The sequence below is a fragment of the Rattus norvegicus genome, chromosome 7 (genome assembly GCF_036323735.1).
Source record: "Rattus norvegicus strain BN/NHsdMcwi chromosome 7, GRCr8, whole genome shotgun sequence".
In the NCBI taxonomy this organism is placed as follows: Eukaryota; Metazoa; Chordata; class Mammalia; order Rodentia; family Muridae; genus Rattus; species Rattus norvegicus.
Genome location: NC_086025.1, coordinates 94657926 through 94684328, shown reverse-complemented (window position 1 = coordinate 94684328; position 26403 = coordinate 94657926). Strand labels below are relative to the sequence as shown.

The 26403-nt window shown below is 37.6% G+C and overlaps 1 long non-coding RNA gene across 3 annotated transcripts in view; it reads right to left on the bottom strand.

The window, feature by feature from the left end:
- LOC120093668 (uncharacterized) overlaps positions 1-26403 on the bottom strand; it is a 265733-nt gene that overhangs the window by 74972 nt on the left and 164358 nt on the right. The gene's annotated exons all lie outside the window — the stretch shown is intronic.

Genomic DNA, 26403 nt, shown 5'->3' with positions numbered 1-26403 from the left:
GGTGTGGTCTTCGGTGATGTATCTACCCTTGAGACATTTCTGTACCTGTAAGAAATTCCTCAGCAAGAGTCTTATACATAAATAGACTATAGAAACAATAGTTCACCAATATGCTATCCTTACTGTGGCCCTTTCTTGGAAGAGTAAAGATTTCTTCACTTCTCTCCAAGAACAGTGTCTCACAACAGTAGATGGTCCACAGTCTTAGCATCATCAATATCCTGGGGACAGCATTCCAATGTAGGCATCACAACATATTAGCATTGGAGTCTGTCTGAAGGTCACTCTCTGCTCCGTGTTGCCTGATCTGAGATCTTTGTATTCTGGAGTGTTACCGTTTATTTTCATTAACACTCTCATTCTAACATCCTCCATGATTTCAAATGCAGGACCATAAAGAGGACAGGGTCCTACTGCAACCTTGAAAGCAGATTGACTCCCTCCTCAAAGCTGTAGTGGTTTCTGTCTCAGTTCCTGACTTGAAACGATGTTTTCCAGATGATTTTGCTTCAGTAAAGTGACCTAGGGGTTCTATATTCTTTAATATTCTGTGGCTGTATTTTTTAATGAAAATTATTTAAATATGTTTACTTTTTGGAACCTATAGCTTCATTGTGTGGAGAATTGCTTACAAGGTACCTTTCTGTTGCCCCAGTCAACTGGATACTCTTTAAGGTCTCTAAAGTCTTCAATAGGCACTGCTGTTTTGTCAGCCCTGCTACCTACTTCACACATACCTGTGACTTTTCCTTTAAAATGCACCATTTCCACACAACTTCTAGGTTGCCTGTCCCCAACTTATAACAAAGATACATAAAGCTAAGTTAAATGGTATTGGCACATCCTGTATCTTCAAAATTTCATGACATGGCCAGGTTCTTTGTCACTTGAGCTTAAGTTACAACATTCTAGGTCTCCTCTTGACCTCAGTGGCAGCCTCTTGAATATTCCTCCCACAAACCAATTCCAGAAGCCTACCTAGAATGTCTCTAGTCAAGTTTATCATGGCTACTTCTCTGTGCTAGTTTTCTATACTTCTTTTCTTATCATTCTTATGGGATAGCTGATAGAAACAAAATATATAGGCAAAAGGTTTAATGAAATATAGTCCATCATGGTGGAGAAGGTGTGGTGGCTAGGGATGTGTCTTTGGCATTGGAAATTATGGTTCAATTTCCTCGATCTCAGTATTCAAGTATGAACCAGAGAACAGAATGTGGTGGCCAGGGGCTGAGGGAGGGATAGTAAAGTTTGAGATGGCCAAAGTTTGTAAAAGTTGGTTTGTATGTAATAAATATATGCAGGGGATTTGTTGTATAACAATGTAGTTTGATTTAATAACATTAAGTATTAAAATTTGTGAATAAAGTAAATTTTCAATATTCTCAGTATATGTGAAGTGATGTAGTGATAGATATTAGTCTCTATATATATACATATATATGCTAATATACCATACTGCACAACATGAGGATATATATGCATAGATATCATAAAATAAAAATTAAAATGTAAGGACATACATGTTCAGTGAGAATAAAGATAAGTTGCAGTGTTGTTTACCTTGATGATAAGAACATATGGACACTGAGACAATGCACAGTAGCTGCTGAGCTATCAGCCCTACATCTCAGAGAAAAGGATGTAGGAAATGATTCAACTATACACACACGAGGAAATCAGCTTCATGGTGTTTGTAGTTGACACAAAGGAAATAGCTAAAAGTCTCAAAAAGCAGACTGTAGACGGGGGAAATTGGTCAGGGAAAGCATTTACAAGATTGTTCATTGTGTCATAAATACAGGCAGATCAAATATCTCCAGGCATTCTTAGGTCATGTCTGAGATAAACATGAACAAGATCATGAGATTTCAGCAGAATATTTAAAGCTTTCTATATAAGCAGAACAGATATTTCAAGATCGTTGAAATTGCACTACCATGTCTTCTTTTAACTTCAAGTATGGCTTTGTGCATCTGTTGGTCTGGGTCACTCTGAGGGTGATTTTCCAACTCTGTCTAAAGCAGTCAAAGAAAGCACAGGATTTGAATCTACAGAGGATTGACCTTGTTCTTCTTAGAACCTCTGCTGTCAAGGGAAAAAGACAATGGCCTGTGTTCAATAGACACGTTTCCTCTTCCTCCCGTGCCTATAGAGACTCTTTACCAGATTCATTTCACTATGGATGAGTCCATAAAAGTGACTGAATTTGGTCAATGGAATGTGGGCAAGAAGTGCTATAAGTAATTTCTAGTCTGGTCATGCCCAGCATTCTTCAAATGACTTTTCAGCCTCTTATTTTTCTCTATCAGTGTCTTCCTTAGACAAAGACCTATTTTTGGATCTCTGAGGCAGCAGAAGACATTGGTAGCCTAAGGACAATAGAAGAAACTGGGTCTCTACATCTCTACTTGGACTGCCATTTGCCACACTGTCAATGGGAGAAAGGAACTTATAAGGTTAAAATTCGAACATGTATGACTGGTTACAGAAAGAGCATATCCTTCTTCATGCAGCACATGGTTTAAACTCTTTGAGCCTCAGTTTCACTATCTCTGCTACAATTACTTTGCTGTCATAAGGACTGAATATATAACATGTCTATGTACACATACAGTCTGTGTGTATTCTCATCTCTGTTCATTTATGCTCACAAGCAGATTTGGGCAAGGCTCTCCAATTGTGCACCTCCATAGGTTGCCAGATAATTTTCTGCATGGGTCAAGCACAATATGAATTATGGCTTTCTCTTGTGCTCCCCATTCCAGACCCATGAGTAAATTTCAAAGACAGCACAGTTACTTCCAAATAAATGTGACAAAAGCAATTGTTATCACTTTAATCAAAAGATTAAGTAAAGCAACAATTATTTTAAAAGTGAAGTAATTTATAGTTTTCCTATCATGGTTTGGTAATGTCCTTGTATATAAAAACAAAGGATATTTAATCTCTTATTTAAATGGTCTGAATTACTCCTCTGTTCCAATAATAAAACAGCCCTTAGGTATCTTATTTGATATGAAGTAGACAAAAGAATGTCTGATCAATATTCAGCGTTAGTACTTAGGCACATTATATGATGATTGGGAACTAAACTTCTTCAGCAACAATTGCTACCAAGTCAGTTTGTTCTTCAGATGCCTATGACTGGAATTGAATGTGTACCAACTGGAACTGATTACTTGAAACTTGAACAGTTCGGAGTTTAATAGAGTTAATTTGGACATAATACCTACCACCAGGCTGTCTGTGTTTTCAAAGTCATATAAGAGCCAATATTTTAGGCAATGCAGAAGGGGGGGGGTTGTCACTGTGCTCTGACAGTCTAAACGGCAATCCAATGAACCCTCACAGCAGATTTAAATCTTCAGGAAGAAGCTGGTAGAAGCTATTGCAAAGGAATGCATTTTTAGAAGGTGGCTTCCTGTAGCCATTTGCCTTCCATTTGTGTGAACCTCTGAACAGAGAAAAAGAAAAATGACAACATTACTAGATTCTGACATCTGGAAATTGTGAAGCATACAGTTTTTACACTAATTTAATGCACATTCTCACATTACAGTCATGTTTAACAGTTACCCATGTGCCACTCAGAGAGATGCATTGTATGAAAAGAATTTTGGCAACACAGAGTCTTCAGGCTATGGACATAATAAAGGAAACACTTGTGCAGACTACCAATTTAGCATTTTTTTTTCAGCTAACTTTCCGGAATGTGGGGATGGGAAGAAGAATTAGAACCTAACTCATTCCAATCATTTTTTCTAACATATGAGGAAACTGAGTCTCCAACATGGGGAGCAATTTACAATAAACAGATGTGACAAAGGGCAGCAAAGTCCATACAGGGCCCAGGATGCAAAGATAAACATGACACATTTCAATGAGCTTTTAATTTTCCTTTTAACAATGGCCCCATTTCTGTTTGTGCCCAGACTAGACAAAGAATGAAAGCAGATGGTTATCTCAGATCATCAGGCACTCTCTCTCTTTCTTCTCTTTCTCCCTACCTCTCTCCTCCCTCCCTCTCTCTAACTTGATCAGGTAACAGCCTAGTAGAATGCTAGTAGATTTTTATCCTTCAGCACCCAACCCTGTCAAATCAGTAGTGTTTTACATTTTGAACACACTTTTTTTTTCTTTTTTTTTTTGCAATCCTCACTCTTTCTACTATCTTTCTAAATGTCTGTTTGATGAGTGAGTGAAAATCAGTGCCACGCAGAACGTGAAGGCATCTGGAGTAAAGTCTCAGCTATCCGCAAGTCTGTTGGGACATTCCAACTCCTTGTTATTCTCACCTGTAAACTGAGAAGAGGCAGATGGGAGGAGAGCTCAGGTGCTACAAGATTTACAACATTATATTAACGAAAAAGATTTAATCTCATGCCAACTCCACAACACAAGATTTTGACGGAGTAAATGCAATAATTAACGTGTCAGCCAGGGAGAATGCCTCTGGAGCAATCATTCATGTGTCTGGACTTCCAAAGGGCCACAGTAGACAGACTCTCATAATAATTAACAAGCAGAGATTCTGTCCGGCACTCACTCAGTTGCCATTAGGCATTGTTTTAAGCATAAGCTCATTCCGTCCGTCCTCTAAACTAGATGAAGTACATACAATTGCCCTCATTATGCATATAAGGAATTGGAGGTGGAGAGAAAGAAATGACTACCCAAGGCCATGCTTCTGGCTTTACCAGGATTAAGTTTCCGATGATGACCCGGCTTTGGGGGCCTAGGCTCTTTACCACTCTGTAAAAAAATTGTAACCAGAGGACAAGGAAGCTCAATGAAGAGACCTGGAGGATACAGGCATAAAAACATACTGCTTTAGCTTGACTATTTGTACTCCCACAAAAGTGTCTGTAAGCACATAATCCACAGTGCAGACGGTAATTGCTTTAGAGTCCTATGAAAGGGTTAATTGGAATGAGATCTGATTCTTTTTGCCCTCTACTTCCTGCTTTATGAGGACATGGTGTTGAGAGGCAACATAGAGCAGCAAGGTGCTGTCTTGGAAGGACAGACTATTCCTTAATAGACATCGAATTTCCTTGTGTCTGAATCTTGTATTTTTCTATCCCTCACCACTTTTGGCAACAGAGTGACTCGTAAAGGTAACATAGATGATAGTAAGAAGCATTATTCATAGAATATATACTCTCTGCCACACACCATGCCAGGTAACATCCTTCACTCAGTTCCAACTTGATAATTCCTTCAGCAAACAATTATTCTGGAACTACAGTTGAGTAGCTACAAGAAACCTCAGAGAATTAAATTCACACTTTATAATGAATGGTTCTAAGAGAACCACTTCTGGATACATTTTTAATTTATCCCAAACCATGGAATTTCTAAGTGATAATAAGTCCAGTTTAAGTCCAGGCCCATAGGAACCCAAAGCATGTTACATCTACCCTTAATAAAAGACTGTGTGATATCACTCAGAAGCTAGGAAACACATTTACTCTGGGACATTTTGGTGTTGTTTTGATATAAATACCATCTCACACTCAACCTTGAAAACATTTTGAATAGAATTGTGTGTGTGTGTGTGTGTGTGTGTGTGTGTGTGTGTGTGTGTGTGTAGAGATAAAGGCACAGAAGTAGGCAGTGCTCTGAAGCATGGAAATAAGTTATTGGCCATTTTCATCCCCTGGCAGTTCATCTGTTCTTTGCTGTCACTACCAAGTTGAGAGACAAGCAGGGTGAGGAGCAGGTAGAGATTAACATGATAAGTAGATGGGGGCTCACTGGGCATCAGATGAAGGAAGCACACCCATTCCTCTAGGATGAATGTAACTGGCAAGATGTCAGGCTCTAGGATGGGTGGGTATTCAGTGATTGACAAGGTGTGAGACTCTTAGGTGAATTGTCATTTTTGTGATTGGCCATGTGGCAGGCTTCTAAAGAAGTAAACACCCTGGAGCCATAGTAAATGGAGGACTCTGGGAGTCAAAGAGTCTTACCAACTCTGAAGTAGGTGTCTGAGTTCTAGCACAGGCGCAGATTGTAATAGAAAAACGCCCTTTTACATCTGGACAAGTCAACAAAAGACTGAAAATTGGAATTGGATATGATAAAAAGAACCTTAGATGGAAACCCCTGCAACCATATAGACCTTTGGAGTTTTGGATTTTCTTACATGTTTCCTTAGATAATCTCTCATATGAAGTCTTTTCCTTCTGATCATACTTACAAGAAAATGAAAACTTAAGAAATTTAAATAATAATGAGAGTTCTTTAGAGAAATACAAATGATATGGAAATATGCAGAAATATAATGAGATCTAGTCTAGTAATTAGCTCATACCAGGATGAAAGCTGACAAATTTCAGGATATTCCATCTACAAATGGAAGAACCAGAAAAGCTAGTTTGGGCCAAGGTCAAAGGCCTAAGAACATAGATGGACAGGATTGATGGAAATCCCAATATCTGTACGTCTGATAACTTCAAGCTTTTATTGTCCTAGGAAAGAAAGGACATACAGATAAATGTATAGTGTATAATTATAAAAAACAACCCAAGCTCTGTCTGGCTATGTGCCAGCAACGGTGGTCTCCCCACCCACATGAGGAGCTGCAAGTGGTGGTCTTCCCAGGTTCCCGGGGTTAGCTGCTGCTGAACCTGCTTGTACTTCCTAAGCCATCTGCCCCACTGGCTATAATCCCCTAGCACATAAAATGAAAACTCCAGAGACTTGTAATTTAGCATCCAGATTTATAACAATAAATCTTCAACCCCCCAAAATGCCCACACAAAGAACTCAAAACTCAATTGCTATAGATACAAGCTGCACACCTAGATTGGACAAATGTACCCTACATTACTCAGTCATCTCTCTATGAAATCCCCAGTTACTTATGGCTCCTAAGACCATGTGGTTCTTCCCCATCATCCTCTCCTTCAGGTTCCATCTCATCTCTCCCCTCGCTGTCTCCGTCTCTCTGTCTCTGTCTCTTTCTAAAACTTTCAGCTCCACTGTCCCTTCCACTGTCCAATCACAGGCACTACTCTTATCTGACTAAGATTTCACCTCACGTCACCTGAGTACAGGCACTTTTTTTGAGGGAGAAGAAAAAAAGGCAGCAATCCACAACATAATTGCCTCAAATTAAGAAGACAGAGGGAGAGAAAGAGGAAGAGGTATATTGAAAGAAATTTATATAGATGAAGAAAGAAAAGTTCTTTAAGTGGTGGGGTTTTTTGTTTGTTTGTTTGGTTAGTTTGGTTTGGTATTCTGAAAACATTATCATACGCATATCCAGAAATGTTTTATCAGCTATTTTTAGTTGAAACATGCAATCATCTGCTGTAAATGATTGACAAAAGTTTATAACATCAGACTTTAACCAAACATAAGAGAATTTATCTTAATAACTTTACTTCTCTATTAGCTGCCTAAGATGAAATTCTTATCTCACTTATTAAGGTAGACAGTTGCTAGTTAGCATTAGTGAAATTCGGATAAAGAAGTCCAAATTATGTAAAACCTACAATGGGTAGCATCCCCATGACCATAAACTATGCCAGCCTGAATGAGTGGGAATGAGCCTCTCTCAGTAACTACTCTTCAACTGTCCTGAAGATTGCTGTATGAGTTCAGTTGTGTCTGCCAAAAAGAAATATCAAATTCTTAATTCATGATGCCTGTGAATATGGCCTCATGTATAAATAGTGTCTTTGCATCCATAATTAATCACCTTTAAAGTGCATCTTCCTTAAATTCTGTGAGTGGAGAAAGAAAATGGAAATTCGAGGCACATAGAAACAGCAAGAGAAAGAGAGAAAGGTCATGAAAAAATAGATACAGAGATTTTAGATTTCTTTTATTTTATTTAATCTTATGTGCATGAGTGTTTCCCTTGCCTGTTTATTTGGGTACCATACCATACTTGGTACCCATAGAATCCAGAAGAATGCACCAAATCCCCAAGAAATGAAGTGATAGATATCAGTGATCCACCGTGTAGGTGCTAGGATTCAAAACCAGGACCTCTGAAAGAGTAGCAGATGCTTTGACGCACTAATCCATCTCTCTATTCCTGAGGCAAAAATAATTCCATTGCTTTTACAAGTTAGGGCATATCAAAGACTAGTGACACTTACCAGGCAAAGTGAGAATGATACAAAACTCAAGCTCCCTCACAATCTCACAGGGATTTAGTCCTGCTTCTTTTAGACCAGTGATTGGAAGCAGGTGGACTATTACACAGCAAATGAGATGGATTTATGCTCATGATTGACAATATAGTGCCTTAAGAAGAATCTAGTGATTTCCAAACTCTGTCTATTTTAGTGAAATTTACATGCAAGAGAAGAAGATTCTGAGCAGCTCCAATCCTGAACAGCCAGCTCCTTTGGAGGGCAAGTTTCTGGTAACACAGGAAACACCCATTCTTTCTTATGCCCAGTACTCTGGTTTAATAGGACAAGCAATCAAAACCCAGACAAGAACAGGAGCAGTAATTTGGACACAGCCGACAGTAAAAGACATCTTAATATCAACACAGTGAATCAAGTAGCTTCGGAGCTGCCGTGTGTGTGTGTGTGTGTGTGTGTGTGTGTGTGTGTGTGTGTGTGTGTGTGTGTGTGTGTTTTAAAAGTTCTCCCAGGATCATTTCATGAAATTTTATATAATCTCACCTTCTCTACACTCTTAAGAATATTTAAAATGGATTAAATTACTTTGTTGTTTTTAACAGAAAATACTGTGCAATAGAAAGTATCAACTATCTACTGCATATTTAGGAGTTTTCTAAAGACCTCAGAAAGTCCAAGTACCTTGCTCATAGACAGTCATTCATTCATTTGATAAAAAGGATATTGGTAAGGCTGGGAACACAACTCAATGGGACAGTGCTTACTTAGCATGTATGAGTATGAGGACCAGGGTTCAATTCCTGGCCACAAAAAAAAAAAAAAAGAAAGAAAAGAAAAGAAAAGAAGAGAAAAGAAAAGAAAAGAAAAGAAAAGAGAAAACTTTTAGAGCCTATTATAGCTATGCACACATCCATTTCTATTTTCAGAACATAGCCAACAATTTTTTCTTAGCTTAGGGTTGGAACATAAAGTTATAATTAATCATTGATCATTGTAATAATCTCCCCTTCTTTTCCATACTTAGGAATCAAGAATTCAACATTTCAGCCCTTAAAAGTTTTTCACATCATAATTTAAAAATCAAGGGAAAACAGTTCAATGAAATAAGGGGAGATTTCCATAATAAAATTAGAAGATGGGTCAGGCAAGATGGCTCAGAGATTAAGAGCATTGTCTGCTCTCCCAGAGGTCCTGAGTTCAATTCCCAGCAACCACATGGTGGTTCATAACTATCTATAATGAGATCTGGTGCCCTCTTCTGGCCTGAAGGGGTACATGCAGACAGAACAATGCATACATAATAAATAAATAAATAAATCTTTTAAAAAGTTTAAAAAATTAGCAGATGACGTTAAAAAGTTAAATGCATTCATGTTTTCTATTTGTCAAAACCCACCATGAAGTGAACAGTGAATAGGGCCAGCTGTAGGGTCAACACTGTGTCCAGACTTTCTTGGGGGAACAAATATGCTTCTGTTGGCTGCTACATCTATTGTATTACTGGTACATTTATTTATTGAATAGATTTTTTATTTTCATCTATCTGTATGTATGAGTGTTTGTGTGTACAGGTGTCTGACAAAGCCAGAAGAGGTTACTGGTACTTGTGAGCTGCCAAACATGGGTGCTGGGAACCAAATGCTAGTATTCTGAAAGAACAGCAGGAAGTCTTAGCCACTAAGCCTTCCTTCAGCCCCTATTTACTGGTAGAGATAAGAGAGATTTAAGGTCACATCCTTAATACCAACTTCCATTTAGCCCGTCTATGCAATTTAATATACTCTGCCATAAAATATTTGTAACACCCTTATATCATTTGGCATTATTCTGAAACTACAGATGAAGAAAATGGAGGCTCTGAGAAGTTGGGGAGCTTCCCTACACATCAGGGCACATAAATTCGGGGTGAGATTGAAGGAAATCTTGGCCTGTCTTCTACATTCCATGCCAATCAAGAGATACTCCGCCTTCCTCTCTTTGTAACCAAGTTACATCTTTTTCTTTTCTTCTCATCCACTTTCGTCTCCACCCATAGATATAACTTCGTCAATGCTTGATATAATGAGAGGAAATGGAACCTACAGTATGAATCATTTTACTTTTTCTCTGGAAAGTTAATTCCCTTGTCTTTTTGATGCTGCAGACCAAAAACTTTGACTTTTAGGTAGAGTTATGTTATTGTAACCGTATTCTGACATATAAGAACTGGCTCTATATCTTCATAATGTAAGCAGTCACACTGGATAGATAGATAGATAAATTCTAAAGTTTTCTAGACATAATAAAGAGAGTTTATTTCTTGTGGGTTTTATTTATTTGATGCTTAAACAATTTATTATCTGTCGGCTCTGTTTACTTTGAGCTGAATTCTCACTTACTATAATAAAGGACTATTTCGTCTGATTTGGCCCTCAGAAGAGGCAGAATTTGTCATTTCCTTCCCTTTTTTGTTTGAGCGGCACACTTCATGTGTGTGGCTGTGCGATATGCTGTCTGCACATAGTTAGCATTCATACAACCCCCAGCAATGCAGTCTATGAATAAATATAACACAAACGGAAGAAGGTACTTTTCTTTATTAAGTGAATAGTGGAGTTTTAGATGAGAAATAGGTCATTATCATAAAATGTGTTTTATTAGGATATCTTCTCCTTTTACTTTTCTATTTTTCCAATTTTTTAGTTTTATCCTTTATATCTTTTTATTGAGAATTGAATGCATATAAATAGTTAAATATGATCATATCCACCCTCATGTCCACCTCTCCTCCCTCTATTCCTTCCAACACATTCATCTCCTCACTATTAAAGTTGGTTTTAAAAAAAAAAGCAATCATTATGAGGTAACACTTTAGTCTATGGGAGTGCCTGATTATACAGTAGACTGCAATAGGCAGTTGACATTTAGAATCCTCCATGACTTAGCATGGCCATAGGTAAAGAAAGGCAAAGCAGCCAGAGTCTTCCTCAGACAGAATATTGCCATTAGACATATACAACCCTAACACAGGTTAACCAGGAAGAAAATTAAAAATAGATTCATATTAGATATATGAATAGAGAAAAGCTAGGCAATATATGACTATCATTGACAATGGGTGATTTCTTTTGAGTTTGGAAGATATGAGAGATTTGTAAAATATCTGGAAGAATAGAAAGAATTCCCAAACTCTCAAAGACAGGGAATATATTCTTCTCATGGAGAAAATAGCTAGAGTTAAGCAACAGAGAAACATGGATTGAGGCAAAGTGAGTTGAAGAATTTGTGAAAGAATAGCTGAAGTCAGCTAATGGATGAGACATTTTATTTATTTTTTGTTAGCATGGGTGGGAATTTGTATTTTCTTTTGACACTCCATATAGAAGTCAAGCTATATAATCAGGACATAAAGACAGGCACATGCGTTCAGATCAGGATATATACATGTATATACCTCTATACATAGGGAGACTTTGGTGTCCTGAGGAAGAGGGTATAGTCATTAGCATAATAATATTCCTTCCTAGCTGCTTGGAATATGTCATAGCAGCTTTGCATTAATCCTATTAGAAAAAACGTTTGTGTGTGTGTATGTGTGTGTATGCACTCACACGAAGCACGTGAAGCACAAATAGTGATTGAGGTATTTATACTTGGTGACAAAAATTTTTCTGCCTTCAATATTGTAGTAAGAAGACAAATGGCATACATGTAAAGTATACATTGTAGGGAATATATAGGGAAGTAAGGGCAGGGAGTGCAATTAGAAAATTAGTACACAGTACTGTTCATAAAATATGGAATTTATGAGGAATCAATGGAAGAGGCACATTCTAAAATACATGTCAACAAAGAAAATTGTTGTTTGTATATTTATTTTATACCCATAAGCATCAATTCTGCAATATTCAATAAAGGCATATTTTTCAGTTTTCAGGGAGATGTTCGTTTCTTTTTCAAAGCAGTAATGTAGAACTAGGCTAGAATGATCATGAACAGAAACTTACTGAGTTATAGGATTTGAGAACAACTAAGACAAGAGCAAACTTACCTCTTCAAGCTTTTCTCACTCTGGAAGATGCTTGCAGAGTGAAGGCAAAATGCTGTATTTATGTTCTAACATTATCTATTCTCTTTTTTCTTTTGTCTTTTTTGACAGGTAGGTGCTAAATGAAAATGGCAGAATCTGTGTAAGTTAACTGACCATAAAAGGTGTTTTTCAGCACCTTAGTATAGCCCAATGGCAAGAGAGCCATACTAGCTGCTAGAACTCAGCACTGTAAGACTCCACATAAACTCAGAAGTGGTTTGACCTCATCTCTCTGTTCATTGGCTTTTACTCTATAAACTACTGTAAAATGAGGAATTGCAGTTTGGAGACTTTGATCTCTATTATATATACCATGGTTCTGGATGGACTATATGATACTATAAATTACTATATGATTTTATAATGATTGTAATATCAAAAGGTTACCCTAAGAGTATCTCTATTAATAAAGACTTTGATATGTGCTCCATATATTACAGCAATAGTTTCACGGAAACTATCCCCTTTCCATAGGACTTCAGGAATTGATTTGTGTTCTTGATGCTGACTGCAAATGTGCTGATGTTGTCCAAAAGCTATCCTTTAAACTCCAGAGAACAGAGATGAAGTAAGTAACTTTGCTACACACAAGTTGACTATGACCGTTCTAAAAAGACTGATAGAAGAACAGCCTATAGCTCGTGATGTATACTCTGATGATTTAATTCTTCAAGAATTTGCTTAAGAGTAGCTGGTGAGATAACTCCATGAGTAATATACTTGCTATACAAGGATGTGAAACTGAGTTCAGATCCCTAGTAACTTTGTCCTGGTCTCAATGTATCTGTAATTCCATGCTTGGGGAATGGAGCAAAGAAAGGAAGATCCTGGTTGCTTGCTTAGCATCCTGTGTAGCCCAAACTGCCAGCTCCAGGTTTATGAAGAGACTCTGTCTCAGTAAGAATGACAATAAGATAAAGAGGACACACCATGGACCGCTATCTTCTATGTGTGAACACGTGTGCATATAACACCACATACACACACATACACACACACACACACACACACACAAGAACAGACCACACACATGTAGGTGCCGCACAGATACATACCACATATAAACACCACACACATATATACCACAAACACATCACACATACACACTTATATACACATGCACTATACACACACACACACACACACACGCACACACACGCACACGCACACACACATAACACACATACAAACACATACAAAGAGCAGCTATCAGATTAGAGATGAACCATGGTGGAATGGTCATGGCCAGGGAATCCAGAATCAGAAGTCCTGACTTGAGTCTCATCTTTATACAATAACTATGTGATATGGTGATCTACTGAATGTCCCTTCATCCATGTTTCTAATAAAGGGCCTTCACCAAGATAAAGACCATGATGGCACTGATAAGTAAGAAATGACCTTAGGTTGTATAGAGAATCACCTAAGAAGATCTATATGAATAAACTGTAGGAGGAAAAAAAAGTTGGAGACTTTTAAAAGCAATATCTGTCACAAACCCCGGACCTATACAAATAGTAAAAGTTCGTTATCTAAGGACCTGGTCTGCAGGCGTAAGAAATGCTATTCTCTTCCTTAAATCAATAAAAACATTGCAGACATTTAAAAACGACATCCTTAAACGGAAGAAAACAAAGGGACACTAGAAGAAAATAGGATGACAGAACTCCAACTTCCCTTTAACATGTTTAAGATATGTGCCCCTAAGCACAGTGATGTTGACCCTGTCTGGTCTTTCTATTCTAAGCAGCCATCACCTGGTTATCTGGAGCAGAGATAACTAAGGAAGGAGAAAGACAGGAAAAGGATTTGGATGGCTTTAGATAAAGGGTCATTGTGTCAGGACTCCATCTTTCCAGAAGACATCACAACTAACACATGTTTTGGCCTGAGTCCAGACATGAAGTCATTTATTGGGGAAGCCTAGAGTCTTCTCAGAGTTCACACAAAGTTAATGCTGTTTATAGATAACACTGTAGGGAAGAATTTTCAGGACAAAGTTTCCATTCTGATTTCTTTCTTCCTTTTTTAAAAAAATGGATATTTTCTTTATTTACATTTCAAATGTTATCCCCTTTACTAGTTTCCCCTCTGGAAACCCCCATCCAATCCCTCCTCCCCATGCTTCTATGAGGGTAGTCTCCCACATACTTACCCATTCCCTCCCTTCTCCCCGCCCTGACATTCCCCTACACTGGGGCATCAAGCTATCACAAGACCAAGGCCTTCTCCTCCCATTGATGCCCAACTTGGCAATCATCTGTTATGTGTGCAGCTGGAGCCATGGGTCTCTCCATGTGTACTCTTTGGTTGATAGTTTAGTCCCTGGGAGCTCTGGGGTGTCTGGTTGGTTGTTATTGTTGTTCTTCCTATGGGGTTTCAAACCCTTTCAGCTCCTTCAGGCTTTTCTCTAACTCCTCCATTAGGGACCCCATTCTCAATCCAACGGTTGGTTGCAAGCATCTACTTCTGTATTTGTCAGGCTCTGGCAGAGCCTCTTGGGCTCCTGTCAACATGCACTTCTTGGCATCAGCAGTAGTGTCTGGATTTGGTGACTTTGTGGGATGGAATCCTAGGTGTTTTAGTCTCTGGATGGCCTTTCTTTCAGTCTCTGTTCTACACTTTGTATCAGTATTTCCTCCTGAGAGTATTTTTTTCCTCCTCCTAAGAAGGACTGAAGCATCCACATTTTGGTTTGCCTTCTTCTTGAGCTTCATGTGATCTGTAAATTGTATCTTGGTATTCTGAGCTTTTTCTCTAATATCCATTCGTCAGTGAGTACATATCATGCATGTTCTTTTATGACTAGGTTACAACACTTAGGATGATATTTTTCTAGTTCCATCCATTTTGCCTGAGAATTTCATGAACTCATTGTTGTTAATAGCTGAGTAAATGTACCACATTTTCTGTATCCATTTCTCTGTTGAAGGACATGTGGGTTCTTTCCAGCTTCTGGCTATTATAAATAAGGCTGTTATGAACATAGTAGACCATCTGTCCTTGTTGTATGTTGGAGCATCATTTGGGTATATACCCAGGAGTGGTATATCTGGGTCCTCAGGTAGTACTATGTCTAGTTTTTTGAAGAACCTCCAGATTGATTTCCAGAGTGGTTGTACAAGCTTGCAATTCCATAAACAATGGAAAGAGTTCCTCTTTCTCCATATCCTCACCAGCATCTGCTGTCACGTGAGTTTTTGATTTTAGCCATTCTGACTGATGTGAGGTGGAATCTCAGGGTTGTTTTGATTTGCAATTCTCTGATGACTAAGGATGATGATCATTTCTTTAGGTGCTTCTCGGCCATTCAGTATTCCTCAATTGAGAATTCTTTGTTTAGCTCTGTACCCTATTTTGTAATAGGGTTGTTTGATGCTCTGGAGCTTAACTTCTTGAGTTTTTGTATATATTGAACCTCTATCAGTATAGGATTGGTAAAGATCTTTTCCCAATCGGTTGCCATTTTGTTCTAATGACGTGTCCTTTGTCTCACACAAGAATTGCAATTTAATGAGGTGTCATTAGTCTATTGTTGATGTTAGAGCATAAGCCATTGTTGTTCTGTTCAGGAAATTTTCCACTGTGTCCATGTGTTTAAGGCTCTTCCTCACTTTATCTTCAAATAGTTATGTGGGTTCATTTCTGGGTCTTCAATTCTATTCCACTGATCTACCTGCCTGTCTCTGTACCAATACTGTACAGTTTTATTGCTCTGTAATACAGCTGGAGGTCAGGGACAGTGATTCCCCCAGTTCTTTTATTGTTGAGAATAGTTTTTGCCATTACAGTTTTTTTGTGATTACAAAAGAATTTACAAATTGCTCTTACTAAGACTGTGAAGAATTGAGTTGGAATTTTGATGGGTATTGCATTGAATCTGTAGATTGCTTTTGACAAGATGGCCATTTTTATTACATTAATCCTATCAATCTATGAGCATTGGAGATCTTTCCATCTTCTAAGATCTAATTATTTCATCAGAAATTTGAAGTTCTTGTCATACAGATAGTTCACTTGCTTGGTTAGAGTCCCACCAAGGTATTTTATATTATATGTGACTATTGTGAAGGGTGTCATTTTCCTCACTTATTTGTCAGCCTGTTTATCTTTTGCCTAGAAGAAGACTACTGATTTGTTTGAGATAATGTTATATCTGCCCACTTTGCTGAGTTTGTTTATCAGGTTTAGGAGTTCTATGGTGAAAATTTTGGGCTCACTTAAGTATACTATCATTTCAGCTGAAAATAGTGATATATTGGCCTTTTTCTTTCTAATTGGTATCCCTTTGACCTCCTTTTGTGGTCTAATTGCTCTGGCTAGGACTTTGAGTACTATATTGAATAGGTAGGGAGAGAGTGGGCAGCCTTGTCTAGTTCCTGATTTTAGTGGAAATCCTTCAATCTTCTCTCCATTTAGTTTGATGTTGGCTACTAGTTTGCTGTATATCGCTTTTACTATGTTTAAGAATGGGCCCCTGAATTCATTTTCTTTTCAAAACTTTTATCCTGAAGGGGTGTTGACTTTTGTCAATTTTTTTCTCAGCATTTATATAGTGAATGGATTTTCCTATATTGAACCATCCCTACATCCTGGGGATGAAGCCTACTTGAACATGATGGATGACTGTTTTGATGTGTTTTTAGATTCAGTTTGTGAGAATTTTATTGAGTATTCTGTTATTAATATTCTTGAGGGAAATTGGTCTGAAGTTCTCTTTCTTGGTAGCATCTTTGTGTGGTTTAGGTATAATCATAATTGTTGCTTCATACAATGAATTGGGTAGGATACCTTCTGTTTCTATTTTGTGGATAGTTTGATGAATATTGCTATTAGGTCCTTTTTGAAGGTCTGATAGAATTCTGCACTAAATCCATCTGATCCTGAGTTGTTTTGGGTTTTTTTGTTTTTGTTTTTGTTTTTGTTTTTGTTTGTCAGGAGACTTTTCATGACTTCTATTTCTTTGTGGGTTATGGGACGGTTTAGATGATTTATCTCATCCTAATTTAACTTCAGTAACTGGTATCTGTCTAGAAAAATGTCCATTTCATCCAAATCTTACAGTTTTGTTGAGTGTAAGCTTTTATAGTAGGAGTTCTTAATGGGTGTTCATATGTATGGTCACAAATATATGAGTGTGTGCTCATCTGTGGAGACTGGATTTCCACATCAGGCATCCCCCTTAACCATTGTTCACCTTATTTTTGGAACCAAGAACATATGAATTTGGCTGGATTAGCTTAATAAGAAGACCCAGGAATACTCTTGTCTCTGCTTCCCCAGAACTGAAATTATAGGTATGTGCCACCGAGACTGGCTTGGTGCCATTTAAAAAGTATCAATTTATTATTGTTGTTGTTGTTTGTGTGCATGTATATGTGCATGTGTGTGTATGTATGTGTGCATGTATGTATGTGTATAACTTTTTATACGTATTCAGATTAGATGACTGCTTTTGTTATGGAGTTCATTTTTTAATTAGGAGTGATATATAAATACTCATTTATTCCAGAACTACTTATTAAACTTAATTTACTGGTACAACTTATTTTTTACAATTCCTTTCTTTAGAAAGTTCATACACACATTCAGTTTATCCTGAGCCTATCGATACATTTCTCCCCTTTCACCTTTCCCAGAACCAATACATCTTCCTATCTGCAAGTTCTGGTTATTTATCTTTTCAGCTGACAAAGTCCAGTTAGTCCTTCTTATCCACTGAAGCATGGATAACCTCCCAGTGTCTATATCATCCCCCAGAGAAGTCACTTTCTGTACCCAGCAGCTAGCCATCAAACACCAATTGTTCCTCAATCTGTTTCTGTGCTTGAATTTTTTGACTGCACAGCTATTGTGTAGATTATGAAAGCTAATATAAGTACATGTTACAATAGTCAAGTTATGTTGATAAGACAAAAGTTTATAACACTCCTTTCTATTCTTTGGCACAAAGAATATTCACATGATGTTAACTGAGCCTTGGGGATTGGGTACTTGATACAGATCATCCTTCATATGCCTGAATATTCACAATCACTTGTTCTCAGAACTTTGAGCTGTCCTAGGTCTCTGTCTTAACTACTGTCCACTTCAATAGGTTCTTTAGCAGGTAGAGAGCAGCACAAATATATAGACAAAGTCATAAAGGTTTAGAAGGAAGTCCGACTGCCAGATCATTTAGCCAACTACAATAGATTCCCATTTTGGAGTTCAGGACTATAGCAGGGGAAATAGCTGTGACTCTTCACCATGTTTTCTGTACCAGACATAGATGTTCTCATCTGGAGTAAGCTTCAGATATTAACATGAGAGCTCCTGGTTGCCCCACCCCAGAAAAATTAGGCTTACCATTATTGCATCAGTTGGTGCATCTTCCCTAGCAAGTTGACATTATAACTTCAGCCACTCAAACAGGGTTATTGCACCATCTGCATATGACCATGGACTGTTTTGTTGTTTGTTTGTTTGTTTTGTTTGTTTTTAATTTTTCAGACTTTGATGTGGGGGATTCACTGCTTTGGATTTAGAAAGAGGGAAATTTTAAACTATTACACTGTCTTGGCAAGTTGCCCTTTATCAGTATCCTTTGTCTCTCTTAATACCAGGAAGTATTTCTTGCTTTCAAGTCTTCTTTGTGTGACATTCAGGACTGTCAATTATTTGTCAATAATTGCCAATCATTGTGAACAACACATAAAATGTCTTCGCTTTACACAGGACAGTAATTCTTTAGAAAATGAATCCATTGTTAATAAAAGCAAGCAAAACAAACCCTACTGTAGTTGAAGCTTGTGTTCATAGTGAGATAGAAGAGCAGAAATGGCAGAAAGTGGCGTCCCACTTTTCCTTAGGAGGCCCAGGTACTTAACTTGCGTCTTCTGAGTGATGTGCCTATGGAGTTGAGAGAACGCGGCAGGGGTAACACCCAGTTTTCTGAACTACAGTAAGGTCCTTAGCTTTATGGGAAAGCCTTTTTTATGGAAGGTAAGTTCCAAGAAAACATGTTATCAAGCAATCTTCAACTAGAAAGGAGTTTAGTACAAAAGACCACATCAATACAGCTGTAACGTACAGCATCTCAGGCACTCAACCTCACCAGCCAGACTGGTAAATAGTCAAGCACTACTGAGAGCTGTGTGCTGCTTTGAAGTGTTTAATTATGTTCATAACAAACTTTTATTAGTGCTTCCTCTGCACCAATTATGCATGGTACTTTCCATACATCGCTGTTGATTGAGCCTCACAATAGCCCTGTAAGACAGGTATTTACACTATTCATTTTAGGAAGTTGAGGCTTTGAGGCCTGTAAATCACTTTTATATGCCTTTCCAAATGGAAGTGTTTTATTTTTTGAACTGAAGCTCTTAGATATTTGCTTGTAGCACTGTTTAATACAATTAACATGTATACAAGCTTGCAGTCTGGAAATGGAACTGTGGGTCTCTATTGCAGTTGTTCCTGGTAATATAGAAATTTCTGGCCTAGATTAATTTTGTCACTAGTTGAAATATACATATCCTCTTTCTTCAGACTCATCGTAAATGTTCATAAATAACTTCACTCATTTTGTTTAACCAAAGTTTAAAATTGCCATTTATTGTTAGTTACCTCATGCTAAGCTGGTGAGATGGCTCAGTGGGTAAAAGTTCTTGACATCAATTCTGCCAATGTAAATTGTACCTAGTGAGCCTACATTGAATCAATGACAGTGTTCCCAGTTATCTTTGAATCTATTTAGGAAGTACAATCTTCAGACATTACCCTCCCAGTGATGGGGGTCAAATTTCTGCCATTATATGTATCTGATTAAATTTTCCAATGTAGAAGAAGATATCCTACTCTAGCAAGTTTTCCTCTAACCTCCACAAGTGTGTCTACCACAACACAAAATAAATAATTGTACATTTCAGATAGGCAACTTCATCTCTTTTAATAAGGTCTTTGATTTAGTGAAGCTTAAATTACAATTTCCCCATTTTACTTTCCTTTTTACTGAGTTGACTTTTTAAAAAAGAACTTCATGCATTGCACATTGATTATTTTACACTACCGTATATAAGAATATAGATTGGTAGGTCTCAGCAAGTAAAAACATTTTGCGTATAAACTTTACAACCTGAATTCAGTCCCCAGAGTTCCCACAAAGGTGAAATTAAAGGACTAATGGCACACAATAGCAGTCATGATGATGATAATAATTAAAGTATTTTAAAGTGTGAAGTGACTAAAACAAATACTGTCTGATCATGGTGGCATGTGCTTGTATCTCAGCACCCTGAAGAGAGATGCAAAAGTAAGTTTAAGGATAGCCTTGGCTAGAGATTGAAACTCTGATCTATATCCATGTGCATAAGGTAAAATTCATGAAACTCAGTAGGTGCCATTAAGTAAATTATGTATGAAGATGACATGAGGTTGAGAAGGGGATGAAGGGACATGGAAACAGGCAGAGGAAGCATTGCCTCTCACATTTATTGTCACAGGAAAAGAAACAAGGCAAAAAGGACCTATTGTTAAGCTTTTACTCATCAACTCTGATGGGTTTATCCATCAAAACTAGTCACAATTGAAATGTGAAGGAAGCTGAGGGTTATATGGGTGACCATGAGAATGGTGAAGAAAAATAAAGCTAATTGCAATCTGTTTGTCCCATATTCTCAGTTCAAATACAGTTCTTTAAAATAAGAACTGGGAGGGCTGTGTCTGAAGACTGTACTTCCTGAATAGATTCAAAGATAACTGGTAAGTTGGATTGTTTGCCAAAATACTGTGGAAAATATTTTTCCTGGAAGTCAGTACTCTTGCTGTATATCCCATTCTCTAGTCTTATGAAAATATATTTAATATCTGTTCTGCCAATGTGAATCTCACTTTTAGTCATCATATTTGACTACTATTTCTTATTATAATTTTGGTTGCTTTTAAGAGACAAGTATTTTGTTTAATATACCTACTATTCTCCACCCTTGAGTTGTAATAATAATAGCTCATGTTTAACATCAAATGCTTCCTTACTGAAGAGTGACTACATGCTAGGTATTATGAGTTAAGTATTTCATAACAGCATTTCCTTTGATATTAATAATATGTGATATAGATACTGTTCTCACTAATTAGAAGGTGAGGAAACTAAGGGTTAGAAAGGTTAATTAATTTCTAATCCATCCCTTACTGCTATGAGAAACTTCTGACTCACGACACTCTGTTTTGAACTTTTTGTGAGCTTGTATCTCTTTGTATCAATGGCTTTCCCATTCTGTATTTAATTTTATAAAGGTCAACCCTAGACCACCTAAGACTTAGATTCCAGCACAAAGGGCTTGAGTAAGATCCTGGCAGTTGGTAAAAGATTTAACTAAGCAGGTACCCTGTCTTCTGATTGAGCTTTCTCAAGGACCTATCTCCATCTGGGTGGTGAGTGTGTAATGCTATCAGTGAGCCACTTCCAATCTAGGACAAAATAAAAATGTGCTAATGATCAAGCAAAAATTCATAAACCTTCCCTCAGGTGCAAAACAAACAAAGAAGTAAAGTTCTGTCTGATGCCAAAGAGGATTCAGTGCACAGAAAATGTGCCCTCAAATCTAAGATGAATGAAAAATACAAAATACACGAAGCATGAGACCAAGAAGATTGACATTCTGAGTGGAATCTAAGACTGAATGAGAAATAAAACAAAAAGAGCTTTTAAAGGTAGTGAGAAGACATAAATATAACAGAGTAGTCAACTTGCTAAGCAATTTAAAATGGCTTACAGTTGGTCATTTATTCATTCAACAGTCATTTACTGAGTAATATACCATGTAGATGTCATTTTATGGTGGCACATATTGATGGGCTGTCTGGCATTGTTCCTATAAGCATTGCCTACCAATAGGGGACCATTTCATTACTGACTAGAACCACTGCTTATGGGATCATCTTCATCCCCACTGTAATGATTGATAGAAACTAATCTCCTTGGAGGACATTGAGATGCCATTAAGAAGCCCACAGTTCTATCTGTGGCTGTGCCATTGTTTTCTACTTCACTCCCATGGACAAAGGCACATAAACAGAAATGCAGCCATTAATGACCTTTCCAAACACTCAGCCACTTTTTATTTCAGCTTCTATGAGTACCACTGGCTCACAGAAAGACTGCAATCTTAATAAAAGGAAGTTATATTTTTGAATATACACCTATTCTTAAGTCAGCCCCTATCAAATGATTGCTTAACACTTGAGCACAAAGCCCTGTTCCCCTTGGCTTAGTCAGGATACCTCTAACATGTCATCTCAAGAACGCTGATAATGCCATCTCTGGTATGCTCTGCTTTACCACATGTATTCAAGTCAAAGTCCAATATTCTTTCTTTTGCTTCTTACTCAGTGAGTAAACAGGTACCTCCATGAAAGTGCCTTCATACTAACTCCAGACTCACTCTATCACTCCTTCTTTGAAGCCTCCAGAACCCAGGAAGCTTCCCTCCATCCCTTCTCACTCATGTAGTCATTGAAGTATCATTGTCTATCCTCTCAAAGGACGTGCTCTGTTCTATCCTGTCCCAGTGGCTTTGCCCATGTTTCATAGCATTTCAGCACTCAGAAATTTATTTTTTTACTTGTATACTCCAACTAAAAAGATTAGACTTTGCAAATCAGGGACCATAAAAACATATATTTTTCCTCATTCTCAGACTGAAAAAGACACTTAGAATACCCCTGATTAGAGGAGACTGAAATGAGAAAGAACCTCTAGAGACGAGATGTCTACGTGTGTGACTGTTCTGCTTCACAGGGCACAAACAAGAATTGCCTTAGATACTTATATAGCATCCTCCTGAGTACCCTTGGACAGCTCAGAGGTATAGACAGCTTATGGACATAAAAGCTCCAAGATGAATCATCAAGAAATAATAAGAAGTAAAGAAAAGGAACTGAAATATTTGAAGGAACATAGACTTCTAATTGAAAGATGATTGGAGTTTTCATAGAATTACCAACACTTCATCCAAACATTTAAACCTTCATATCATTTCCTGTTATTCATGAGGATATATTACTCTAGGCAATGTGAAGGCAACTCAATGAGCAGAGACAAACATAGGTACAAATGGAACATGGACGACACGATAGAATGATTATAACAGTATGCGATGGTTAGAGAAAAATAATAAGAAACACAGTTGGAAAGATCACTTAGGATAAGAACACTGCTCCCTCCAAAAAATAGCGGGAAGAAGTAAGAATGCCATTGTTCCTAAAAGTTCTCATTTTCTGTTAAAATGCTGAAGCTGAACAAACAACTGGGGAAGATGATGGTGTCTCTCATGAGACAAATCTGCATCATGAGTTTCTGTTACTTTTCCATGGCTGCAAAGATTTTCCATTCCAAATTTTGCTCAAAGGTTTCTCCACATTGTTTAGAAGCATTGAACCAGATACATATAAAGGCAGAAGTTTGACCCTTCACTGATGTCTGAACTGTACTTCCTGGCTAGATTCAAAGATAACTGGGAACACTGCCATTCACTCAGTCACTGCACCTAAACATTTCACGTTAACCAAGTCTCTTTTTCTTTGGAATCATATACTTGAGATTTTGGCAACAAGATCCAAGCTCATTAAAGGCCAAATCACCTGAGTCATATATGCTATGGCGAGCCATGCCAAATTAGTACATCCAAAAAGCTGGTGAACAAATCAATAGCTTGACTATTTAGTAGCTATAAATCCTAGGGTCAGGGTTCTCACTGAGGGAGCCTAGAATCCCATCATTTATCCGAATGTATATTTCTTTGAAGTAACAAAAAGTAGTGTTTGCTCTTTGGTAGAAGCTATGCTTCCTTCTACTTTCCAGGAAGGATTCTGGAGTCTTTGATACCAGTGTGTTTGAAGTGTCTTTAATGTCACTAGTCTTGATGTATAGGACACAAAGCAACTCCTAGCCTTGCGCAGTCTTAGAGAAATGGGGTTTCATAGGTTCTGTTATTTCTCTTACATTTAATCAGTCTTATCTTTGATTCTTGACAAACCTGACTGATTTTTTTTTTGCAATTCTCACCCAGTCATGCATCAGCTCTCAGATCATTAACAATAAACTGATCAGCCTTGTGACTCAGTTTCCTCACCTGTAACAAATACACATACCTTACAAAACTGTTGTGAATATTTAATACTACAATTGGTGTAGGGGCTCTGCTCATTACCCAGACTGTGATAATCCAACTTTATTTATAATTAACACCAATAGCTATAACATATTTAGCTCACCCCAAGGGAAAATATGTTCATCTTCTACACTGGTGTTCATAACATTAAGATACCAAGGTATCTTAATATCAGGTAGCTTGCTTTCCTCAAGAAAAAATGATTTTTCCCCATTAGATTTTCTACTCATCTGCTTGTTTTTACTTCACAATGGGCATTTGAAATTTTTGTATTCTACGCAAATTCCTCCAAACTGCATTCTGAACCTCTTATTTAATAATCCTCTGAAATATTCCATAGCCATAAAAGTAGAGCCTCTTCAAATAAGATCAAATCATAACTCTTTTTAGAGATGGGATCTTATGTAGCCCAAGCTGGCCTTGAACTGTGGAGCTGACTAGGAATTAGAGCTACTGGTCCTCCAGTCTGTGCTTACAAGGCTAGGATTACAGGCATGCACCCCCATGGTGTGTTTTATGGCATGCTAAAGATGAAACTAAGGACTTGAGATGCTAGGCAAGCACTGGAAGAACTGAGCTAGTCCAGGACCAGAATTATAACCATTTGACCTCAGCTGTCTTTCTAACTCCATTCAATTGCCATACTCACCTTTATCACACACGTTCCAGATCAGGGAATTAAGCTTAGTGACAGTGTAGTAAACTAGTATGTAGGAAGTACTGTGTTTATTCCCATCATCCCCAAAACAAAACAAAATAATCAAAAGCGTCATATGATTCAGGGTTTCTCTATGAAGATGTTTCCCCCAATTTCCAATCTTTGTCCATGATGTTCTACCGTGAAAACGTGTCTTTTGTTCTTCAAAGACCAATTTTTAAAGAGTAAAACCATGTCTCATTTACTTCTTGAGCCTTTCCTAAGTCCTCTCATTTAGACTTGTTAGGCCTCTGGTTTAGGCTCCTCAATTCACATTCTCACTTCAATTCTGACCCTCACACAAACTGTTCGAAATATGTCCTAATAGGTGTTGTAGATTGACACTCCTAGGGAGAGGGATATATCTTATTTCAAAAATGGATCCTATGTCTAGTGCCATGATTTATAGACTAGACATGACTTGTCTATAATCTTCTGGCCCATATATTAACAGACCTACATTCTGGTCCCTACCATCACTACCATTAATTAGTCACATTATTTAAACAAATTATTGAAATTCTTTGTGGGCCATTTTCTCATGTGTAAAATGAGAATGATTTCCTTAACTTGCCACCAGCTGTCTGACCTCCTTAACAGTTACTGTAAGAAAAGTCAAACAAATTGATTCATGTTGTTTTTTTAAATTACAAAATGTTATGAAAATACAAAATATTATTAGAGCAAATATTTAATTTGGTTGGAACCTTTTGAGATCACTATAAAAGTATGCATAAATGTAAGTGACCTGGTTCTTTTCCATTGGAATGAGGAATAACAATGGCAATACAATCAATCACTGGACTGGAAGTTTCTCAGAGAAATTGTGACATTCACATAAATTATTTGCAAACTCAGAGGGTTCCTAGGAGTTATGCAGTAGGGATTTTTCATGGAGAAGTCCTCTGATGCTCAGTGATCTCATTAGAAGAACCTATTACTCTTGGGCCTGGCCTAGCTGCCTTGAGAGGGATCTATCATAGAATTTTCAGATTAGAGGCTTTTCAATTCTTGAGAGACCAATATACTCAAGCAGCAAAGCATTCAGAGTGCTTTTTGCTTCCCTGTAGGTTCCCTTGGAAGTCAAGGCAGCATAGAAGCTTGTTGGGACAATTGGTATAGGATGTTTCTCTTGTGTACCCTGTTAAGTTTTCAAATATCATTATACTCTGGCAACTACAACCATATTGATCCTGGAAATTACCCCTATATTATGTTTCTGATTAAGGAATAAAAAGTTTGATTGCTCTTAATAAAATGATCACAGTCTTAGTCTTGCTGTGGTACCTTCAAATGGTCTGATTTAATTCCTGGCAGCCATATCAGATAACCCTGGCCCAATAAGTGAGCATAATCACTTATAGTTCTTGGTAT